Source organism: Erpetoichthys calabaricus, chromosome 7, assembly GCF_900747795.2.
Source record: "Erpetoichthys calabaricus chromosome 7, fErpCal1.3, whole genome shotgun sequence".
NCBI lineage: Eukaryota > Metazoa > Chordata > Cladistia > Polypteriformes > Polypteridae > Erpetoichthys > Erpetoichthys calabaricus.
In genome coordinates this window covers 176,972,694-176,996,840 of record NC_041400.2, presented here as the reverse complement: position 1 = coordinate 176,996,840, position 24,147 = coordinate 176,972,694, and the positions used below count along the sequence as shown (strand labels likewise).

The window sequence follows — 24,147 nt, the reverse complement described above, 5'->3', positions numbered from 1 at the left end:
TTAATTTATTTAATAACAATAAAGGGGGCAAACACTATTCATTAGCACTGTAAGCAAACACGTGCAGCCCAGAAATGTGACAGGAGACCCAACTACTTGAGAAAATTTTGAACGAAAGATTTGAACTTTGGGCCTATAAGATGGCAGTGCCAATGGCTGTGCCACGCTTCTCCTATCCCTCAATGTATGAGGACTAATTGAAAGGGGTAACTGAGCTACTAAAAGCCATCCTTCATGTACAGGCCTTCAGACGCTTGCTCAAATGCTTTCCTTCATAAGGTGCCAAAGAACTCTCGATTATTTTTTCTGTCTCCAGAGATCTGCCTGTCCTGAAGTATGAAAACGACGTTCCGCTGCAGAATAAATGTGTCCGCTCCGGCTGCCAATGTGTTTGGATCTTCTGTGGTGTACCGTACATGTCCTTTTACTGAAAAACAAAAATGTTTGTTTCCATCTGGCAAGGCGACAAGCGAAGAGGCCTGCAGACAATTTCCTGGAACGCTTTCATTCGAGGACTGACTAGAACATTTCAAGGAATTGGATTCATCTTTGTTCGTACTGTACATCTGCAATGTGTTGCTTTTGTTCTCTTGGAATTCATATGCAGTTCAATGTGAAAATGTGCAGGGAGCAACAAAAGACTGAAAGGGAGGCTCAGGGTGGAATGGCTCCAGGACAGTATGACAACTTTGTATGCAGGACGAGTAGGTCTTCATTTACACCTGCTGGGCTTTGATGCCCTCCCTCAGGTTGACATGGAGCGTGAGTCAAAAACCTTTCATTTGTCAGGGCACTGTGTGTTTAGGATAGAAATGGTGCCCTGTCCAGGGTCGGTTTCTACCCCCAGTGCTGCAATCCTAAACCATGTAAGTGGCTTAAAGAAGATGATGGATCCATTGGAGATATCCACTCCTCACCTCTCACAATTAGCATGTGCCTCTGCTCAAGAACTCACTCAGGGTGATGCCTTCTCTTTCAGCCACCTGTCATCCAAGACACTGCAGTAGCAGAAGCAGCAGGTTGTGAACCCAAGAACTTCTCTACCACAGCATTAAAGGAGGTTTCCTTTAGTGCAGCTGGGTGGGAAGGCTACTTTGTAATCCTGCAACCCAAGTTCAAGTCATGCCATGTCAGGAAGGATGAGCGGCTGCTGTGCTAGTGGTGGGGATTTTGAACTACTTTACTGATTTGAGTCTTTTAAACTATCCCTTGAAGTGAATTGATTCATTGATTAACAGGATCCTGGGCTGGCAACAGTTAACAAATTGGAGTGAATCTCAGTGCAAATGTATAATCAAATAATTCATAGTTAATTATATATAATCCATCCATCCATTTTCCAACCCGCTGAATCTGAACACAGGGTCACGGGTGTCTGCTGGAGCCAATCCCAGCCAACACAGGGCACAAGGCAGGAACCAATCCCGAGCAGGGTGCCAACCCGCCGCAGTAATTATATATAATAAATTATATTTTTAACATGCAGATAATTCATATCATTTCACAATGTCCTGTTTAGAAGCAAAAGGCACATACATGTAGTTAAATGCACCATTAAAAATAAGGTGATACAATTCAAATGAACGAGTATCATGTGCCTCATTCTCGGGTAATGATATACAAGTAGTCCCCAGGTTACGAACAGTCGACCTACGACTTACGAACGAGGCCGCAGCTGTGACACATGTGCCTCATTAACTGCCGCTCCGTCATCTTTGGCTGGAGGACGCTGCAAGTAGTGGCTGGAGGGCTGCGATTTCGCTGCTTGTGCAGTGTAGTGTCCCTGTGTCCCTCGGACGGGTCCTGGCGGCAAGTGAGCGGTGACCCGTGGTCCATAGTCACTGGGGCCACAGCTATCGCTCGTGTGCAGGATGGAGGCTTAATGGGGCGGTTCGCTGTCCGCCCACTACACCGCCGCAGTTACTGCTCCTGACTGGACGCAGGCACAATGGAGCGGTGTAGAGCGTTTCACTGCCCGCCCACTACACACAGCTCCCCCCGAATCGTTTTCGGTGGGTGGCTGGTAATGCTGCAAGCGGTGACCCGGTTGTGGCTGAACGGAGGCCATTGAGGGTGAACGGGGCAGCAGGGGGTAGCATTGTAGTGTGCTTCGGGTGGCTGACTGTTGAATGTGGGCGGTGGTGGGCAATTCACTACATGCCTTTGGCCGCACCGTGTTCGTTCTCGGTGGGCAGACGCACGCTGCAGGCTGCATACTGTAGTGGAGGTGACTGTGTGGTAGGTGGGTGATGAACCGCCCCTCGCTGCCCCCATTCATTCTCAATAGCAAGAGGGAGTTGTCTCTTGTTCAGTACACCAGACTTGCTGACGATGGGTGCCTTCTTGCTGTGATAACGTGTACAGTGCTGTGCAGAAGAGCTCATCTTAACCTTTTGTCTTCACCCTTCAACAATGTCTCTGAAACACAAATCTGATGCAAGTGCTGATGATACAGTATAGAAGAGAAAAACCATCACCATGGAAAATAAAGTAGAAAGGTCAGAGAGAGGTGAAACTCCATCATTCATTGGCAGAGCACTTGGTTACAGTCGGTCAACAATAGCATTTATTAAAATAATGTACCTGTTCCGACTTTCATACAAATTCAACTTAAGTACAAACCTACAGTCCCTATCTTGTATGTACCCCGGGGACTGCCTGTACTTCACAAATCAAATGAACGAGATTATAAAGCTCGTTCTCAGGTAGCGATTTAATTTGTGAATCGCATGAAAGAGAACTGTGCACCTCATTATTTAGGTAATGATTCAAATCACCAATCAAATGAACGAGAATCATGTGCCTCGTTCTCAGGTAATGATTTTGTTCATGAATCAAACGAGCAATAATTCTTGGCCTCATTCTCGGGTAATGATTCAATTTGTGAATCAAATGAACAAGAATCATGTAACTCATTTTCAGGTAATGATTCAGTTCACAAATCAAATGAATGAGAATTGTGTGCCTCGTTCTCAGGTAATGATTCAATTTGTGAATCAAGTGAATGAGAATTGGGGGTGGCGCAGTGGGTAGCACTGCTGCCTCACAGTAAGGAGACCAGTGTTCATGTCCCAGGTCCTCCCTGTGTGGAGTTTGCTTGTTCTCCCCGTGTCTGCGTGGGTTTCCTCCCACAGTCCAAAGACATGCATGTTAGGTGCATTGGCAATTCTAAATTGTCCCTAGTATGTGTGTGTGTGTGTTTTTGTGTGCCCTGCAGTGGGTTGGTGCCTTGCCCAGGATTGGTTCCTGCATTGCGCCCTGTGCTGGCTGGGAGTGGCTCCAGCAGACCCCCGTGACCCTGTGTTAGGATGTAGAGAGTATAATCAGAGTGCGATTAGAGTTGGCATTTTCTAAAATCTGCATTTTCACCCATCCACATTGCAACAGCGAGCCGACATTTTCAGAAATAAACGGCTTTGGAGAGCATTTTCAAAAGTCTATATTTTTGGTGGTTGAAAATGCCAGGGTAGTGTGGACAGAGGGTAAAAATGGAATCTAATGTCTGCCTTTTTCACCCAAAAGTGTAATAGCGTGGACATAGCCTAAATTGGCCCCATGGGAGGTTGTATTCATGATTGTGCCCTGTGTTGGTGTTGCACCCCTTTCAGAATTAACTCCAGCTGTCTGCCCAGTCCTGCAGGAATAGGTTTTAACAGTTAATGAATATGAACACGGAAAGACAGTTGGCATTTGGAAGAATGGTATGCGGTGCTCTTTACAATGTTTCACAGCACAGGGAGCTGCCATCAAGCATAAAACCAATTGGGTACTTAATACGAAAATACACTCGTTATTCTCTGACGACTCCCACTGTGTTATAAAGCATCAGAGGGCCTGTGACGGTGTGGGTTGGCTGCACACTCCCTGGTTACTTACTTACTTACTTACAAGGAGGTTGGTGCAAAGTGCTCAGTGCTTTTATTAAAGACCAGACAGTGTCCAAAGTAGAGCACACAATCTTCCGTCAATAGTCCAACAATAAATAATCCATAAAATCAAAGGTGCCAAGTGGAGGTTAAAATCCAAATAAGTAATTCCATTCAAATGAAGTGAAAATCCCAGGCTTTTAAAACAGTCATGTGCCCCAACGTCTCTCTCTAAAACCACCCAACAGGGGCACCCATTCAATTAATTCCTGGGTTCGGGGTCCTAACACCAGTCTGTTCAGCATCCTTAGGACCCCCCCCCCCCCCCCCCCCCCCCCCGCCCAGCTGATCCCCACTCACATCCCCCTCAGCCAGTCGGTCGGCTCCAACAGGGAGATGCTGCACAACGGGGCCGCACCTACTCCTCTTCGTTGCTCAGTCGGAGTGCCAGCACCACACTTGGCATACACACGGGCATACTCCCGACCACCTCCTCACCATCCTGCCTCTTGTAACCTCCCTTCATTCATTTCTCTCTTTTTTTTTGTTTTTGTTCTGATCCTCATTCTTTGATTCCATCCCCGTCTCTGCCATGCAGGTTCCCCTATATAATGCCCAAATGGTGGCAGGTTTTGTCTTCCACCTACTCCAAGGTGTGAATGAAGCACCTGACTGACCCGCTCCCATTTGATGGTGAATGTGCGATCAGCCAAGCCTCCCAATCAACCTCAGAGGGGCGCCATCATGCACACACCCGCACCCGTTGTGAACCTGCAAGCTCCGGGATCCGATAGTTTATTTCAAAATCGTGCTTTGCTATGAACCTTCAGTGCCACCGATTCAATTTCCAGGGAATTTATGCTATGTTGGCTTTAGTATATTATTCCAGTTTTGTTGTTTTCACATCCAGGGTTATGTAAACCATTCAAATATTTTTTATTTCTCTCCTTTGTGTCTCGAGTGTGCAGATAAAATATACCGATAGCATCTCATACCGTTTATCCACTCAGGTTCAATGAGACGTTGTGATGCCCGACTGGCAGAGAGGATTTTAGTGAGTTCAGGTGGCAAGATGAGGAGCAGACAGGAAGTGATGATATATAGCCTGTTTAATGTGGACCATTCGCCTGAAGGCACATCGTCTCCTTCACCCAATTCTGTCATTTATGCCTAGGATTATGTAACTGTTCCAGTGAGGAGGAAGCTGCTGTGGACCTGGAAAAAGAGAGAGAGAGAAATGCTAAAAAAAAAACACAACTCCTCGCTCGCTTCCCTTCACTGCTGTCTCCACAGATTTCTCTAAGTGTAACGTGAATTAGGCGAGGCCAAATTACGTCTCATTTGACACAGTTGTAGAGTGTCGTGGCTGAGATGTTAAATCTGGCATGTGTGACATCCTCTCTGATATAACAGTCCTATCTAAAATCCACGGTGCAGTTTACATCAGAGATCAGCGAGGACTGGGCTTTGGCTTCAGTATTGAAAGATGGTGACCAGGCAGTGCCAGATGATGCTGATCATGGGTTACTTACACTGCTGTACATCCATGTTCTCATTCGCTCCTACAGTTCAGGGTTACTGTTACTGATCCTGGCACCACAACTGAGGGACCAACTCAAGAAGGATGGCAGCACCTCACATACAGTACACCTGACATGAGGTGTTCACTTTGAAAATGTATTTCTCTTGGGATCGAATTTTCTAAGCATAAACATACATGGGGATGTGGGTCTCTTTATGTCTGGAACAATTCTACACAGTTACTTCTGCATTGTTTCAGTTCCTGATTATGGTACCGCAACGTTATGTTGTCTTGTATATGGGCGCTGTCATGGTGTCATTCCTGTTAGCGGCATGCTTCTCCCAGTTAAAGGCGACCCCTTAAACAGAAGATGGATTATTCTGTCGTATCCATGATTTGGATAGAAACACAATCGAATGGAGTGTGAATTTCTTTCTCAATTTTCTGGTGTATTGAACATTCTGTTTTCCCTCTGACTTTGATTCCTGATTAGCGATTAGGCTTTGGTGCGAAGGTCTTTGTCTTCAGAGTTTTGATTTGTTTCTGGGTTTGAATACATTTCATCTCCTGGTTCTCTTCCAGCTTTCGGGCAGAATAACACCCACGCTCACAAGTATGGGGCCAGTTTTCAGTTATGAAGTAAATTAATGTGTACGTTTTGACGATGTGGGAGGAATAAAGAAGTACCTGAGAAAAAGCCACACAGATGCAGGGAAACAATAATGTTTGGGATGGGATTTGAATTTAATACATTAAAGTTTGACTAAAAAAAAATCGGTGAAATTGATGGGATCTGTTGGTGTTTGTGAGGCACAGTGGTCAGCCCAACATTTTCTGTCTCTGCCTCTCCTTCTTCTTTTCCCCTTGACTCTTCCTCTTGCTTTCTGTCTGTATCCCTGTTACTCCCTTTCCCTTTGTGTTTCTGTCACTGTCTCGTTCTCTCACCTTATATGTGTGTGTCACTCCTCCTTAATTATCTCCCATGTTTCTCTTCCACTTCATATCAGTTTCTCCCTCTTTCTTTCACCTTCTCTCTCTGTCACTGTCTCTTCCTCTTGACTTTACTCTCTGATTTTGTCTTGTTTTCTGTCAGCCTATGTTGCTCTTGTCAGATTCAGTCTCGCTCATCGTTTAGTCCTTTCACCTTCTGCTTTTGTCACTGTCTCTCCTCTCTGATTTTGTCTTGTTTTCTGTCAGCCTATGTTAATCTTTTCAGATTCAGTTTCGCTCATTGCTTAGTCCTTTCACCTTCCGTCTCTGTCTCTCCTCTTGACTTTACTCTCTGATTTTGCCTCACTTTCTGTCATGTTCTGTGTTACTCCTTTCTGATTCTGCTGTCACTCATCGTTTAGTCCTTTCACCTTCTGTTTTTGTCACGGTCTCTCCTCTTGACTCTCCAATTTTGTTTCATTTTCTGTCTGCCTATGTTATTCTTTTCAGATTCAGTCTCGCTATTCATTTAGTCCGTTCGCCTTCTGTCTCTCTTCTTTACTTGACTCTCTGATTTTGTCTTGTTTTCTGTTCGCCTATGTTACTCCTTTCAGATTCAGTCTCGCTCATCATTTAGTCCTTTCACCTTACGTCTCTGTCTCTCCTCTTGACTTTACTCTCTGATTTTGTCTTGTTTTCTGTCAGCCTATGTTGCTCTTGTCAGATTCAGTCTCGCTCATCGTTTAGTCCTTTCACCTTCTGCTTTTGTCACTGTCTCTCCTCTCCGATTTTGTTGGTGTTTTCTGTCGGCCTATGTTAATCTTTTCAGATTCAGTCTTGCTCATCGCTTAGTCCTTTCACCTTCCGTCTCTGTCTCTCCTCTTGACTTTACTCTCTGATTTTGTCTCACTTTCTGTCATGTTCTGTGTTACTCCTTTCTGATTCTGCCTCACTCTTCGTTTAGTCCTTTCACCTTCTGTTTTTGTCACGGTCTCTCCTCTTGTCTTGACTCTGCTTTTATCTTGTTTTCTGTTTTCCTATGTTACTCCTATCAGATTCAGTTTCGTTCATTGTTTAGTCCTTTCACCTTCCGTCTCTGTCACTCTTTCTCCTCTTGACTTGACTGTCTGATTTTGTTTCGATTTCTGTCTTGGTCTTCGTTACTCCTTTCAGATTCTGTCTCGCTCATCATTTAGTCCCTTCACCTTACCTCTTTCTCCTCTTCTAACTTTTTCTCCCTCTCTTGTATCTTGTGTCTTTATTTCTTCCTCTTTCCTTCATTATCTGTCTCTGCCACTCTCTCTTAATCTTTCATACTCTCTCTATCTGTAGCCTCCTGTCTCTGAATCTCCCCCTTTCATTTTTCCCCATCACGTTCTCCATCTGCTACTTCCCATTTCCTTCAGTCTTTGTTTCTTCTTCTGCCTTTCCTTCTTCACGTCTGTGGATGTGTTTCTTCCTTTTACCCTTTCCTTCTAATTTTTCGTCTCAGTTTCTGTCTGTATTTGTTTCACCTTCTGTCATCGTTTCTCCTCAATTGCCTCCTGTCTCTGTTATCGTCTCTTAAGTTTTCATTCTGCTCTTCTCGCCTCTTGATTTCTGTCTGTGTTTTTCCTCTTCTGTCTTTGTCTCTACATCTTGCCTTCTGTCTTCTTCTCGTGTTGTGTCTGTTTCTCCTTCTTCCCTTCACCATCTGTATTTGTTTCTCTCTTCTCACCTTTTGCCTTTGTCTCCTAATCTTTTGTTTTGTCTCTATGTTTCTCACTTTTTCTTTTTGTTTCGGGTTTCTCCCTCTCATGTTCGTGATCCGTTACTCTCTTTTGTATTCTGTCCCCCGTTCTTCTACATTTTTTTGTTAGCCCCTTCAGTGTTTGTTTATCCCTCTTCTTCTGTGGTGATTTTCCTCCTGTTACTGTCAATTCCATTCACTTTTTATCTTTGTTTTTCTCTCTCTTCATTTTGCCATTTATCATTGTTTTCCCCTCTTGCCTTCTTCTTCTTCTCAGTTACTGCTTCTTATCTTGTGTCTCTGTATCCCCTGATCTGTTTACACAACTGAAAATCGCTGGCCAGGTCAAACTTAGTGACTGCATGCCGTCCTTCCCACACTCGTTCCTTTTTTTGTGACCGCCAATAATACTGTGCTGCCTGACTGATCCTATAGTGTACGAAGGGTTAACAGTATGGCGAGTTCAGCCTCAATCTTTGCTCTTTTATATCTTTTTCTATTCCATTGTGCTACATACTGTAAAACATGAGACATGAAGGTGACACAAGAGACTGAAAAGTTAGTGATCACACCCCCTGGAGTCCTGGGGTTGTAGTGCTTACCTCTGACAAACTGAGATGGTGACGCTAAGACGTGCATGCGTGACAACATATACTTCAAAAAACAGGGTGGGGGACAATGGTGTCCTGGCTCAGCAGCTCATTTTTTTCAGATGAACTGCTAGATACATGCAAAAGGCAAAACAAAACAAATAAAATGTAAATGAAGTGATAGAAACCCAAACGAGAGCAACAATCAAAGTCAAAAATCAGACCAGACACGAAAATCAATAAGCAAAGAGAGAGTTTCCTTTTGTGTTTGAAGGATGTATCCATAGATGAGATAAAGCTTGGTGCAAACGCTGACTTTGCCGATGAACTCTGGGGACCATGCTTCTAGAAACATGGACTGCGACTCTAACGACATTTATGCAAAGTGGTGTCTAATAGAGAAAAAGCAATAAGACCCTAAAATTAAGGCCTGATCCTGACAGATGGGCTCTTGGTGGTAAAATGCATGCAGCATTGCGGAGAACTGGGGTGTCCCCACAGCGGTCTGAAACCTGATGTGCCGCTACGCTTACCGTTCGCAAAGCATAAGCAGGGAAGTGCAGGTACATCATATCGGCCCACTTGAACCTTGGGTATAACACAAGCCAGGAGCGATGGCATTCCTTGGAAACTTTCAACAGCAAAGAGGGGGGGTCCCTTACAGACAGACAGGTGGACATTGCTCATAGTTCACGGTATTGTTTCTTCTCACCTGTTTATATCTGTACAATGCTTAAAATGTTGAGTTCATTCCATGGGCCATGTAAGTGTGCAGGCAGTAAATGTCAGTGCTGTATGTAAAATGTTAAAGGAAATCACAATTCAGTGTGTACTGCTTCTGATCTGAGCCCTCCAAGACTTGGTAACGGTACGAGACTACAGATCAAAGCGTTACATTCAAATCTGATTGAAGCCACCATTTTTACAGGAGGTGCTACAGGGTGAAATTATATGTATGCCCAAAATTCCCATTATTACAACTAATTACTTGTTTAAACACAAAAGAATCGAGTGTCCTCTAAAATTGTGTTTTCCAATGACCATCAACAACTGCCAAGGCCAGTCAGTAGGAAAAGCAAGAAATGATGAAAGTCACGAATGTTTTACTCATGGACGGTTGTACAGTGCCCCCCGCCCCCATAATGTTTGGGACAGAGAGACATTTTTTTTCTTGATTCCCCCTGTAGCAGTAGAAGTTCTGATCCACCTCTTGAACCCTCAGGTATCACTCCAAACACCAGGTAAAAGTCCAAGACTTCTTTATTTTACAATAATCACGTGCACAAAGCACCCTCCACTCCACACTACTCATATAATAAACCAATCAACTATAATACTCTCTCCTCCGCTCCCAGACACTTAGCCACCCTACCTCCCAGCTCAGCTCAGTGTCTGGGCTTTCCCAGAGTCCTTTATACCCCCTGACCCAGAGGTGTTCCTGTCCATTACCCACAAGTCCTTATTCCTTCCGGGTCAGGGTAAACAGTCCTTATCTTCAACCCGGGAGCACGTCGTTTCTTCCTGTCATTGGATTATGACGCATTTCCGGGTTATAGGGCATATATGAGTCCACGGGCCTCCCGACAGCGACTCCCAGTGGTCCCCAAGGTATCCAGCAGGGCTGTGCATAAAAACTACATAGTCCATGAGGCCCTGCTGGAATTCGGGGCCCATCCATGCTGTCAGGAGAGCTCCTCCTGGGGGTGAGGGCTGGAATATGAAGCCGGCCATCCATCACACCCCCTTTATTCTGCAGTTAAAAATTACACATCAAACAATTCAAATGTGGTTAAAAGTGCACATTGTAGACTTTCATTTAAGGGGATTTGCACATACAGTATGTCTTCTTAGAGAGTCAAGGCTGGGGGGCTGTCAAGAGGCAGGGCCTGTTAAAGCCCATTGCTGCACTTCTTGTGTGATTTTGGGCTATACAACAATAAATTGTATTGTATACTGTATTTTGGACACACCATGTAGAAATTTCACTTTCTATAGGTTCCCCCCACTTCAGGGCACTATGATGTTTGGGACTATTGGCGTCAAAGGTGTTTGTGATTCCTCAGGTGGGTTTCATTGCTCCATAAGATACCTCGGCTTGCTTCTACCCTTTGGAGTCTGTGGTTGTCTTTGTTCAACATGAGGACAAGAGCTGTGCCAATGAAAGTGAAATAAGCCATCATGAGGATGAGAAACAAGAATTAAACACTTAGAGCCATCAGTACAACCTTAGGATGACCAACATCAACTGTCTGGAATATCATGAAGAAGAAAGAACACACTGGTGGGCTCAGTAATCACAAAGGGACTGGTAGGCCAAGGAAGACCTCCACTGCTGATGACAGAAAAATCCTCACTATAGTAAAGAAAAAGCCCCCAACGCCTGTGTGACAGACCAGAGATAGTCTTCAGGGGGCCGATGTGTGTGTGTCTGTCAGAGACGACGATCAGAAGAAGACTTCATGAACAGAAACACAGAGGCCACACTGCAAGATGAGGACCACTAGTTAGCCACAAAAATAGGACGGCCAGATTACAGTTTGTGAAAAAGGACTTCAAGGAGCCTGCAGAATTCTGGGAGAAGGTCCTGTGGACAAACGAGACAAAGATGAACCTCATCAGAGTGAAGTGTGGAGACGAAAAGGAACTGCCCGAGATCCAAAGGAGACCACCTCATCTGTTAAACATGGCGGTGGGGGTGTTATGGCTTGGGTATGTATGGCTGGCACAGGTCCTGGCACACTTGTCTTCATTGATGATGGAACTGCTGATGGCAGACACACAATGAATTCTGAAGTGTAGGTGAAACATCTGATCTGCTCAGTTTCCAAAAAAGGGCTCTAAACTCACTGGACGGCGCTTCATCTTAAAACAAGATAATGATCCAAACAGACTGCGTGTAAAAAATGGAAGACTCTTGAATGGCCAAGCCAGTCACCTGATTTAAATCCAACTGAGCAGGCCTTCCAAAAAACTTAAGGGGACAAGCTGCCCGAAACAAGCAGGAGCTGAAGATGGCTGCATTAGCAGCTTGGCAGAGCATCACCAGAGGAAGACCCTCAGCACCTGCTGATGTCTGTGAATCGCAGACTTCAAGCAGTCATTGCATGTGAGGGACATTATTCAATATGATGGCTTTAATAGACCGGCCATTGCTGTGTCCAAAACATTATGGTGTCCTGAAATGTGTAAACCCTGTCTAAAAAGTGTTGTCATTTCCACATGGTGTGTACTGAAATGTAGGTAAATTCCCTTAAATGAACGTCTGCAACGTGAACTTTAATCACAATGCCTGAATTGTTTGATTTGTAATTTTAAACTGTAGAGCAAAGGGGTACATCAAGGAGAAACGTGTCTTTGTCCCAAACATTATGGTGGGCATATTCAAGTGAACTAATAATATTACTCCCGTTTAAAAAATAACAAACATCACGTATACTGTAGAAAAGCTCTCATTTAGCTGCATAGTACACTTGTGACACATCCGATTACCTGACGCCACTAAAGCCGAGGCCCGTTGTCTCCAGAAATGTCCCAGGCGAAGCCGAGTGGCACGGCTACGTTTATATAAGACAGGCCGGGTTTCACGTCTCACATCTCCCTATAGGTGAGAGCAGCAGCCTGCATCTTGCATAGCATGAGAAGTCAAAAATGAGGGTCTCGAGTGAAATGGAGAACAGAGTTACCATGACAACAAAGGCCCAATGGCCTAGAGGGGTGTGGCTCAAACTCGGACTTAGCAGGTCACCCTGAGGATGGTTTAAGAATTTGTCAGAATCTGACGCCACAAACTGAGGGACGACTCCAAACTGACCCAGTGCTTGGATCTGCTCTGGCGTGTGCCCGCCGTTTGGTATGACCCTGACCTCAACTCATCATTTAATAGCATGGACAGATGAATACATAACGTAAAAATGAATGTGGCTTAAAATGAATATTCTATGTACCTCGTGACGTAGGATTGGCTGATTCTGATTGGTTAATTACATTCTACTTCTCAAGAGCCCCTCACGATCGCAGGGCTTCTTCTCTGCCTGGTTGTGTTACTTACATTTGCCGCTTCCTCTCCCCCCACCCCAGTTGCTGTGGCACTTAACACATGGCAGGCAGACGTGCCGCTCTCTGCCAATTTCTCCACATTATTTCATTCTTTTCAATTCACAGACGCCCACTCATCGTCTAAAGGCAGGTAGCTGGCAGGATGGACTGAAGTGCGATGTCTGTAGTTATGTAATCACAGCAAATGCAGTTTACACGCCGTCCTCTTCACAAAGGCCACGGGCAACCCGTGTAGGCCAAAGGAGGAAGACAGGGCAGCAGAGGACGCTGAGACAAGGACACTTGTCACCGTGAGGGTCCTATGGGTTAGATGACGGCCTGACCCAGGCGCTGAGAGGAGGATGTGCGTTGCCCCACACAAAGGGTTATGAGAGACTTGCTGAAAATGAAAGCAGCACAGTGCGAGACAAAGATGAACCTCATCAGAGTGATGGCGAGAGCAAAGTGTGGAGATGAAAGGGAACTGACTACCCAAAGTCCAAAGGAGACCACCTTATGTGGGTGTTATGGCGTCATCTCTAATCTCAGTATAGCCAGATGGGGAAAATTATTAGGAACACCCACTGACTTGCTTATCCATACAGTTATCTAATTAACCAATCAGGTGGCAGCAGCGCAGTGAATAAAGTCCTGCAGATACGGGGGTCAGGAGCTTCAGTTACTGTGCACATCAAACACCAGAATGGGGGCAAAATGTGATCTCAGCGATTTCAACCGGTGCCAGACGGGCTGGATTGAGTTCTAAAATGCTGATCTCCTGAGATTTTCACACACAACAGTCTCTACAGTTTACTTGGAAAAAAAAATTAAAAACACATCCGGTGAGTCGTAGTTCTGTGGACAGCAATACACTGTTGATGAGAAAGGTCAGAGGACAATGGCCAGACTGACTCGAGCAGACAGGAAGACCACAGTAACTCGGATAAGCACTCTGGAGAACTGTGGGAAGCAAAGAGCTCCTCAGAATGCACAACACGTTGAACCTTAGGGCAGATGGGCTACAGCAGCAGAAGAGCACATTGAGTTCCACTCCTGTCAGCCAAGAACAGAGAGCTGAGGCTGCTGAGGTGTTAAGCCAACGAGCAGAGGCAACAAGAAATGGAGATGGAGATCAGCAATGACCACAGATAGATAGATAGATAGATAGATAGATAGATAGATAGATAGATAGATAGATAGATAGATAGATAGATAGATAGATAGATAAGGGGCTATATCATAGACATATCCACCTTCATAAAAGGATACGTACAGTATGTGCATGTCTGTCTATGTGTCTGCCCGGTTGCTGTGTCTCTGTCACTCCAAAAGATGGTGCATGCTAAACATTTTTAGTAATAAAATGCATTGCATTTGTCATTCCAACATATGGCACAGCACAAACATTAACACTGCTTTTATAAATCCCATACCAAATAGCATATAACAGAGACATGCCCCCTGCATGGTACACTGCAAATATTAAAGCTGAGCTCTACATTGATTACTTAGATCTCAACCTGTCTTAGACGGGTATTACATCTAGTATATATATATATATATATATATATATATATATATATATATATATATATATATGTTACAGGTAAAACCAGAAGTTGGATAAACCGAGTATTATCCGGGTAGAGCTCACATTATCCAAAAGGTAAACCTAAGAGTACCCGGGTAAAGTTAAAAAGTCCTATTTTCTTCCAGCTTTACCCAGCTCTCTTGGATAATGCAAGCTTTAGCCAGGTAATGCTAGATATATATCCATCCATCCATCCATTTTCTAACCCGCTGAATCCGAACACAGGGTCACGGGGGTCTGCTGGAGCCAATCCCAGCCAACACAGGGCACAAGGCAGGAAACCAATCCTGGGCAGGGTGCCAACCCACCGCAGGACACACACAAACACACCCACACACCAAACACACACTAGGGCCAATTTAGAATCGCCAATCCACCTAACCTGCATGTCTTTGGACTGTGGGAGGAAACCGGAGCGCCCGGAGGAAACCCACGCAGAAACGGGGAGAACATGCAAACTCCACGCAGGGAGGACCCGGGAAGCGAACCCAGGTCCACAGGTCTCCCAACTGCGAGGCAGCAGCGCTACCCACTGCACCACCGTGCCGCCCTGCTAGATATATATGTTACCTTTAAAATATATACTGTACAGTATATAGAAAGGTACATTATAATATATACCGTATATAAAAAAAATGTATGGCACCTGGGTCCACCTCTTCCTTTCAGAAGGGCCCAAAACTGGAAAGCTCAGTCATGGGACAGTTCTGTCTTAAACTAAAGTCTTCAAAGACAACTCTGCAAAAATTGTGTTCTTTTGTTTTTTTTTTTGATTCCAGTTATATGGGGTGGCCAGGTTGGCACCCCAACTCTTTATTGTATGTTTCTTTTACAATAGATAGATAAAAAGGCAGTATATATGAGATAGGGAGATTGATTAAAAGGCACTATAGATAGATAGATAGATAGATAGATAGATAGATAGATAGATAGATAGATAGATAGATAGATAGATAGATAGATAGATAGATAGATAGATAGATATGAAAGGCACTATATAATAGTTAGATAGTATCAAGATAAAGATTTGAGACCCTCCTGACTCGTTACGTACTTGTTAGATAAAAGGGACAGGCACTATATAATAGATAGAGCAGTTCAGAGTGACAGGCAAATGTATTTATTTTTTTTATTTTTTAATAGAATTCACATTCTAATCAGCTTGTTTAAACCATCTACGTGCAGCGGTGTTTTCTATTTATTTATTTTGATGTAATGTCTTTTTTTCTCATTAAGAGTACTGAAGCCGCCGCTGCTCAATAACTAATCACCACTAACTGTGTCAGCGATCAATAAGGAGGCTCTCGCCACATTAAAAATGTCTTTTTTTCTGCGTAACTCCACCTACACTCCAAGTAAATCCAACTACACAAAGACAGGAGATACTGAGGAGAAGAACCGTCAGCCACACACAATCACCAGAACACATGGCAGTGCAGCCAGGACTTGAACGTGAAGTAAAGACCGAGCTGAGGAGACTGCGGAGTAAATGTGCCAATTAAACTTTTTACGAGAAAATCAGATGTGATTGAGTGCCTTTGAATTTTTTTCCGTGTCGTTAAATGCTGTAAAGCCGTGCTGTCGCCCTCGGCCTGTGATCACCCCTCACCATCTTGCGCACAAGACTTCTATCGCTGCCATTTGTCAGCACAGACGCCGTGTCAGAAGAGCAGACACAAGCTGCTGAAGCTTCAGACCCCTCTTCTCAGGAACACAGTGATGTGTGTGGTGCTACTACTCGGTGCGACACGCCATATTCCATACATCTAAGACAACATCAGAGTCCTGGGGTGACCTTTCAGTGACTGAAGTACATTATTATTATTATTATTATTATTCTTATTATTCAATTGCGCCTGGGGATTAAAACAGTGTACCGAATACTAAATAATAATTATTATTATTATCACATACTTGGCTGGTGCTTTTTATCCAAGGTGACCAACCAGATGAGCATGCAGTCCCGTGGTTTAAGTACACTTTGAGCACCAGCTGGTTACACGACTGGCTCAGGGACCTACTAGAAGTTGGAGAAGGGAACTGAACTGGACTGAGGACCTCATCCTACCTGCCGTAGGACATGACCACAGCCAGGGGCATTGCTTCTCCTTGGGATGGACCACCATATCAGGATGGTTTGCTGAAACACTACGCCACGTCCCACATGATGCTGGTGTCTCCGATGATGGTGACAGCCCCCATCCACTGGGTGCTGGTATCATTTATCAGGCATTTGTCCACCTAGCTCACCACAGATTGACCACTAGTTGTGCCAGTTTATGTATTCAGTAGAAGCTGCGATTGTCCTCTGCCTTACTGCTGGCCTGCTGCTTCAAGATGTTCTGCTGATGGTGCCTGGTGTTGAGGTCCTGGTCCTGTGCTGTAATGATTAGACTTTCAATCTCTTCTTCGCCACACTTGCTGTTTTGTCCACGAATGATTTGTCAAGACTCTGGGAGGACTGGCCATGCAATGGCATTTTTTTTTTCAGCAGTTGGATCTTCTCAGCTTCAGCTTCATCGGGCCACGCTGGCGAGTACTGGCTCCTGATCTGCTGCTGCCATGAGGGAGTGTTTTACCTCCGCCGGCACCATGGGTCTTCACAAGCTTGGGGAACTCATCTCTGCCAACTCAGGGTAGTCGCTCAAGCGAACGATGGCGGCGATGTACGCAAATAGGAGTTTGATGAGTTTGTGGCTACCGCTGTGCTGTTCTGTCTGTGAGAAGAGAGGGGCGCGACATCTGCCTTTGGGTGGTCTGGAGCTTCCAGCGCCATTCCAGTGGTGACCTTGGATCTTTTCAATAGGACTATTATTATTATTATTATTATTATTATCATGATGCATCCATTGATAACCTTTCTTCATAACCATTTAGTGACATTTTTATTATTATGTGTTTATCCATTGATATCATTTTTATTTGTACTCTTTGCATTATTAATAACCTTTATTAATAATGTTTTCATTATGAATAATATTTATATTATTATGAAAGATATTATTATTATCATCTGTCCTTCCATTGGTAACCTTTCTATTGTTAATACCAGTAATCATTTTATTATTATTAAAGGATATTATTATTATTATTTTTTATCATTATCAGTCTATCCATTGGCAACCTTTAAATTAATAGCCTTATTATTATTAATATTATTTCTCCAATTATTGGTAGCCTTTCTTTTTATAAAAGAACTTTATTGTAACAATTTTAATTAGTAAATTAATGACAATATTAAAATTATATATAGATATCTCTCTATATATAGATATATATATATATATATATATATACTGTATATATAAAATCCAATGTCTGTCTGTCTGTCCACTTTTCATGACAGAACTACTTAACGGATTTAGATCAGGTTTTTTTCTAGAACTTGCTTGAACATTCCGGTTGATTTTGTGACTTCTCTTATTCTCTCACAGTTTGCTTGCAGGAGTGATATACGAGGTGAGACACAAAAATAACAGGATTGGTAAAAAAACATATTTATTGATGACTTACCACATTCTAAACATTGTCTGTCAGCTTCTCTATACTCCCCCTCCCAATCTCTACACCGCTCCATACTTATCTTCCATTGATTGAAACAGTGCTGGAAGTCTTCTTGCTTGAGGTTCTTCAACAGGCTCGCGTTTCTGTCTTCACGTTATCCATTGAAGAAAAATGTGTTCCCTTCAGGTCACTTTTGATTTTTTGGGAACAAATAGAAATCACAGGGAGCTAAATTGGGCGAATAGGGAGGATGATCGAGGACAGGAATGATTTTCTCAGTCAAAAACTGCTTTACGACAAAAGAGAAAATTCGCAAGAAATTTGATGTTGATTCGCTGTTTCATTTTTTCACCCGACATTATAACAGCAACTCGTGTAGCGATTGTTGGTTTGGCAAATCCTGACTGGGGTCTTCACAGGATACACCTAGCCGGTCGGCGGTTTGAGAGGGTGGTTTTCCAGGAAAGCCCCACGCCCTGTCCGGTTACCTTTGTGTCTCACCTCGTAGTCACACTAATCTGAAATAGAGGCTGCGGGCCGAGGGGAGGGGGAAGCGTGACGTCAGGAGTGGGGCGCCGGGCAGGACCCTCCTCACTGTCCTGTTTGACTACTACATGGGCGGAGCTGCAGGGGACAGCTAGTATATACAGTATATAAAATAATTATGATATATGTAAATTATTATCATTATTATTATTTCTCTAATTATTGGTAGCCTTTTTTGTTATTAATGACTTTTATTGTAACAATTTTATTAATATTACTTTTAACAACAGTAGTATAAACATTATTATTATTATCTGTCCATCCAATGGTAACATTTTTATTGTTAATATTTTATTGTGAATGATTTTTATCATATTATTTTTCTTTATAGATAGATAGATACTTTATTAATCCCAAGGGGAAATTCACATACTCCAGCAGCAGCATACTGATTAAAAACAATAAATTAAAGAGTAATAAAAATGCAGGTATAACAGATAATAACTGTATAATGTTAACGTTTACCCCCCCGGTTGGAATTAAAGAGTCGCATAGTGTGGGGGAGGAACGATCTCCTCAGTCTGTCAGTGGAGCAGGACGGTGACAGCAGTCTGTCGCTGAAGCAGCTTTTCTGTCTGGAGATGACACTGTTTAGTGGATGCAGTGGATTCTCCATGACTGACAGGAGTCTGCTCAGTGCCCTTCGCTCTGCCACAGATGTTAAACTGTCCAGCTCCATGCCAACAATAGAGCCTGCCTTCCTCACCAGTTTGTCCAGATGTGAGGCGTCTTTCTTCTTAATGCTGCCTCCCCAGCACACCACCGCGTAGAAGAGGGCGCTCGCCATAACTGTCTGATAGAACATCTGCATCATCTTATTGCAGATGTTGAAGGACGGCAGCCTTCTAAGGAAGTATAACCGGCTCTGTCCTTTCTTGCACAGAGCATCAGTATTGGCAGTCCAGTCTAATTTATCATCCAGCTGCACTCCCAGGTATTTATAGGTCTGCACCCTCTGCACACAGTCACCTCTGATGATCACGGGGTCTATGAGGGGTCTGGGCCTCCTAAAATCCACCACCAGCTCCTTGGTTTTGCTGGTGTTCAGGTGTAGATGGTTTGAGTCGCACCATTTAACAAAGTCATTGATTAGGTCCCTATACTCCTCCTCCTGCCCACTCCTGATGCAGTCCACGATAGCAGTGTTGTCAGCGAACTTTTGCACATGGCAGGACTCCGAGTTGTATTGGAAGTCCGATGTATATAGGCTGAACAGGACCGGAGAAAGTACAGTCCCTTGTGGCGCTCCTGTGTTGCTGACCACATTGTCAGTTCTCAAGACGCACATACTGAGGTCTGTCTGTAAGATAGTCCACGATCCATGCCACCAGGTATGACTCTACTCCCATCTCTGTCAGCTTGTCCCTAAGGAGCAGAGGTTGGATTGTTATCATATCTGTCTGTCCTTTTGTTAACCTCTTAACTGTTAATACTCTTTATTAGTAATCTTTTTATTATTATTAAAGGATATTCTGATTATTCTGCGGCGGGTTGGCACCCTGCCCAGGATTGGTTCCTGCCTTGTGCCCAGTGTTGGCTGGGATTGGCTCCAGCAGACCCCCATAACCCTGTGTTTGGATTCAGTGGGTTGGAAAATGGATGGATGGATTATGATTATTTTTATCATTATCTGTCCATGCATTGACAACCTTTTAAACATTAACAGTCTTTATTAGAAACCTTTGATGCGGCCTGTTTATTGGTGATATTTTTGTCGTAGTTATTTTGAATATTGAATATCTTTTTATCATGTTATTAATATTATTCTGTAAACGTATTTCTTATGTTGAAGGTGCTCGACTGCGGTGGGCCTTGCCCACAATTCTTTTCCACTCACTTGTACTTTCGTGACGTGACGCCAGTGGATTTGAACCCCGGGCTCCTGCATCTCCTTCAGCCCATTCAGGAATTCTGTGACTTTTGCTTGACGTACTGAGGTGACGCCTGGAAGACACTGTCACCGAGTCAGGCTGTCACATCCTGCAGACAGAGACGTTAATTATTTAATATTAGAATTCATAAATGAGGTGGAATCATCAAACAAGCTAAGAGTGGCCAATGAGGCTTTTTGTTTTTACATTTTGTATTATTTAAATTAAGATAACAAACCACACTTTCAAACACCACAATGCGACTCCCCGTCCTCAGTCCTGTATGAATAAAGAGCGGCCCGAGAGGGGACAGCGTAAGAAGAACAAAGGAGGAGGAAGAATAAAAAAGAAATAAAAAAGCCAACAAGGACGCCGGATCAGCACTCCCCTCCAAATGAGTGCGGACAAGTCGTGCTGAGGACTGCTAATTTAGAATCCGGGAGCCGAGCGCACCTTTGATCCTTGCTAGATAATTCTAATAATGTAAGATTAAAAAAAGAGGCTTTCTAGAAATTAAAGGATAGCACAGCAGGGGATTTGCAGCAGGGGGCTCAGGCCAATTCAGAAGTGATTGTACTGAGGGAGGAGAGCCTCTGCTGGGAAGAAGAAATTTAAAAAGAGAACAGAAAAGTCCAAGAGAAGAACAATTTGAGGGGAGAAATGGAATTTTGTAGGAAAGAAATCAGTGAGAGGAACTTTGAGACACCGAGGGGCCCTCCTGGAACATGTGCAGGAAGGGAACACGAGGGGTCATCCGGAAGGTCCACAGGGGGTTGAATCCAAACGATGTGGGTGATTGGGATGATCCCCTTAAAAATGACATTCTAGTCAACAGCAGGGAGGACTGCTGTGCCAAACTGGCAGAAGACTGGACAAAGGGCAGCAGAGGACGAGAGGACAGACTTAAAGGCCATGCCACGTTTCACGGCTTTTCCAATGACTTTTCTGTCGTAGCCTTCATTTACAGTATATAATATAATAACTATAATAATCAGGTCAGGTCTGGGAGCATGCACTGGTACAGCACGTTGCTACACCCACCACACGACAAAACAGCTTGGGATTGTGGATAACAACCTCCCAGGCAGACATGCGGTCCAGTCCCACCCCCCGGATATGACCCTCTATCTGCCACAGCCAGGTGTTATGTGGGCGACCCCTTGGCCTGGTCCAGCCACTCGGGTCCTCATCCTGTGATCACCCTCGGGTATTAGTGCCACATGGCCGTAGTGCCGTAACTGATGCTCCCTCACAATGAAGGTAATGTGCCTCATTCGGGACTCCTTGAGCAACACAAAGTCAAACCAGCGGTACTCAAGGATTCTCCGAAGAGACACAGTACCGAAGGAGTCCAGTCTTCACTTGATAGCGTCCATGTCTTGCAACCATATAGCAAGACAGGAAGCACCAGGACTCTAAAGACTTGGACCTTCGTCCCTTTGCATAGATATCGGGAGCGCCACACACCCCTTTCCAGCAACCTCATGACCCCTCATGCTCTCCCAATCTGTCTACTGACTTCATAGATAGAGTCACCAGAGACGTGAATGTCACTGCCAAGGTAAGTAGACCTCTCAACGAGGTCAACACTCTCTCCACAGACAGACACACTGCTGATGGCTGTGCCTAAGATGTCATTAAAGGCCTGGATCTTGGTTTGATCAGGACACGCAGACTCCTCACTCAGTCTCATCAGAGCCTTCACTGAAAGATCCGTGAATCTTTCTTTGCCGACAGATGTCCCACAGCCGCTGGACCCCACGATCCTGCCCAACACTCAGTCCATACAAGCATTGAACAGAGTAGGAGCAGAACATACCCCTGACGGACCCCAGAACTCAACTGGGGAAAACGTAGAGGTCCTGCCTCCACTCTGCACAGCACTCACAGTACCAGCGTACAGGCTGGCCATGATATCCAGCAACCTCGAGGGGATCCCGCAAATCCTCAGTATGTCCCACAGGGCAGCTCAATCAGCTGAGTCGAATGCTTCGTGAAAATCGACAAAGGCTGCAAAGAAGCTCTGCCGATATTTGTGTTTGCGCTCCATGAGAACCCTCAGTGCCAGGATGCGGCCGATGGTAGACTTCATAGACATAAAACTGGTTGCTTGCAGGCGAGCAAGTGATCACAGATCCTCTTGAGGATGACCCTTGTAAGGACCTTACCCAGCACCAAGAGCAGTGTAATCCCCCTGTAGTTGTGGCCGCCTTTCCAGATAGGGACGACGAGTCCCGTTTTCCATTTATTGCAAATATTGAGAGTAAACTGAACATGTCAAAACAAGGCACTATAAAGCAGTGAACTTTGTACATCAAAAATGACATGGAATGTCTCTTGAACTGTTTAATGTTCTTCACCTTCCTCATTCTCTTCACCTACACTGTGTCTGTTCCCACCTCCTCGTTGTCTTTCTCCAAAGCGGCCATGTCTTCTCAAGCTTCTGAGAACTCTCCTTCCTCCATTCCCTCTCCACCGTACCGGTGAACGAAGGCTCTCTTGGCATACATGAGATCAAACTTGTGATCCCAGGCCTCTGCAATGGCGCTCGTATTGCTCATCATACACACTGCCCTCTGTACCTCAGCCAGGTCACCACCAGGGACTACTGTATGAGGCTGGTAGTTGATACCACCCTGGGACACCAGTCTACAAGCTGGATGGTTCTCTTGGTCTTGATAGTAGCAATGGCAGAGTTGACATCTTTGGGCACCACATCACCACGATACAGCAGGCCATGTATTTCCCATGATGTGGGTCACACTTGACCATCTGGTTGGCTGCCTCATGGTAGGCTTTTTCAGCCAAGATGACTGGGGCATAGGTGGCCAGAAAGAAGTGAATACTGGGATTAGGCACCAAATTGGTCTGGAAGTCAGTGAGGTCAACATTCAGGGCACCACCAAAACAGAGGGAGGCTGGGATGGAGCAGACAATCTGGCCAATTAGACGGTTCAGGTTGGTGTAAGTGGAACGCTCACTACCCAGATTTCTGTAGCAGATATCATATATGGCTTCATTGTCTACTATGAAGCCACAGTCGGAATGCTCAAGGGTTGTGTGGGTTGTCAGGATGGAGTTTTAGGGCTCCACAACAGGTGCACACACTTGAGGAGCTGGATAAATGGCAAACTCCAACTCGGACTTCTTGCCATAGTCAACATATACAGTAGGTGCTCCATCAGCAAGGAGGTGAAGCCAGAGCCAGTGCCTCCACCAAAGCTATGGAAGATGAGGAAGCCTTGAAGACCTGTACACTGGTCAGCTAGCTTACTGGTTATGCCCAGCAGTAAATCAATTATCTCTTTGCCAATGGTGTAGTGTCCATGGGCATAGTTGTTAGCTGTATCTTCCTTGCCTGTAATAAGCTGTTGAGGATGTAAAAGCTGGCAGTATGTTCCTGTATGGACTTCATCAACTACAGTAGGTTCCAGGGCCACAAAGACAGCTCTAGGGACATGTTTTCCTGCTCCAGTCTCACTGAAGAAGGTATTAAAGAATTCATCTCCACCTCCAATAGTCTTGTCACCAGGCATCTGTTCATCTGGCTGGATCCCATACTTCAAGCAGTACAAACTCCCAGCAGGCATTGCTCATCTGGACTCCAGCTTGGCCAACATGGATGGAAATGCATTCACATATTTTTGGAATGTGCTTCTTTCTGACATCAAGGTGCTCGGGTATAGAAGTTGGGAATCAACAAGTCCCATTTTCCGGTCAGTTGGGAACATGCCCGTCTCTCAGATGGAAGCAAAGATTTCTTGCAATGCCAGGAGGACAGTCTTACCACCAGCCTGGACAAGTTCACCCCGGATACCACAGATCCCTGCAGCCTTCCCTACTCTTAGCTGGTTCACCACTTGTGCCACCTCAGTGAGACTGGGTGGTTCACAGCTAATTGGAGGATCAGCCTCAAGAACCGTGGACCCCGAGATATCCGACGTCCTAGCTGGAGGATGAGCT

At 44.6% G+C, this 24,147-nt stretch overlaps 1 pseudogene; it reads right to left on the bottom strand.

Moving 5' to 3' along the window:
• Nucleotides 1–22,530: 22,530 nt before the first annotated feature.
• LOC114654903 (tubulin alpha-1A chain-like) lies at nt 22,531–23,838 on the bottom strand (annotated as a pseudogene).
• Between the last annotated feature and the right edge of the window lie 309 nt (nt 23,839–24,147).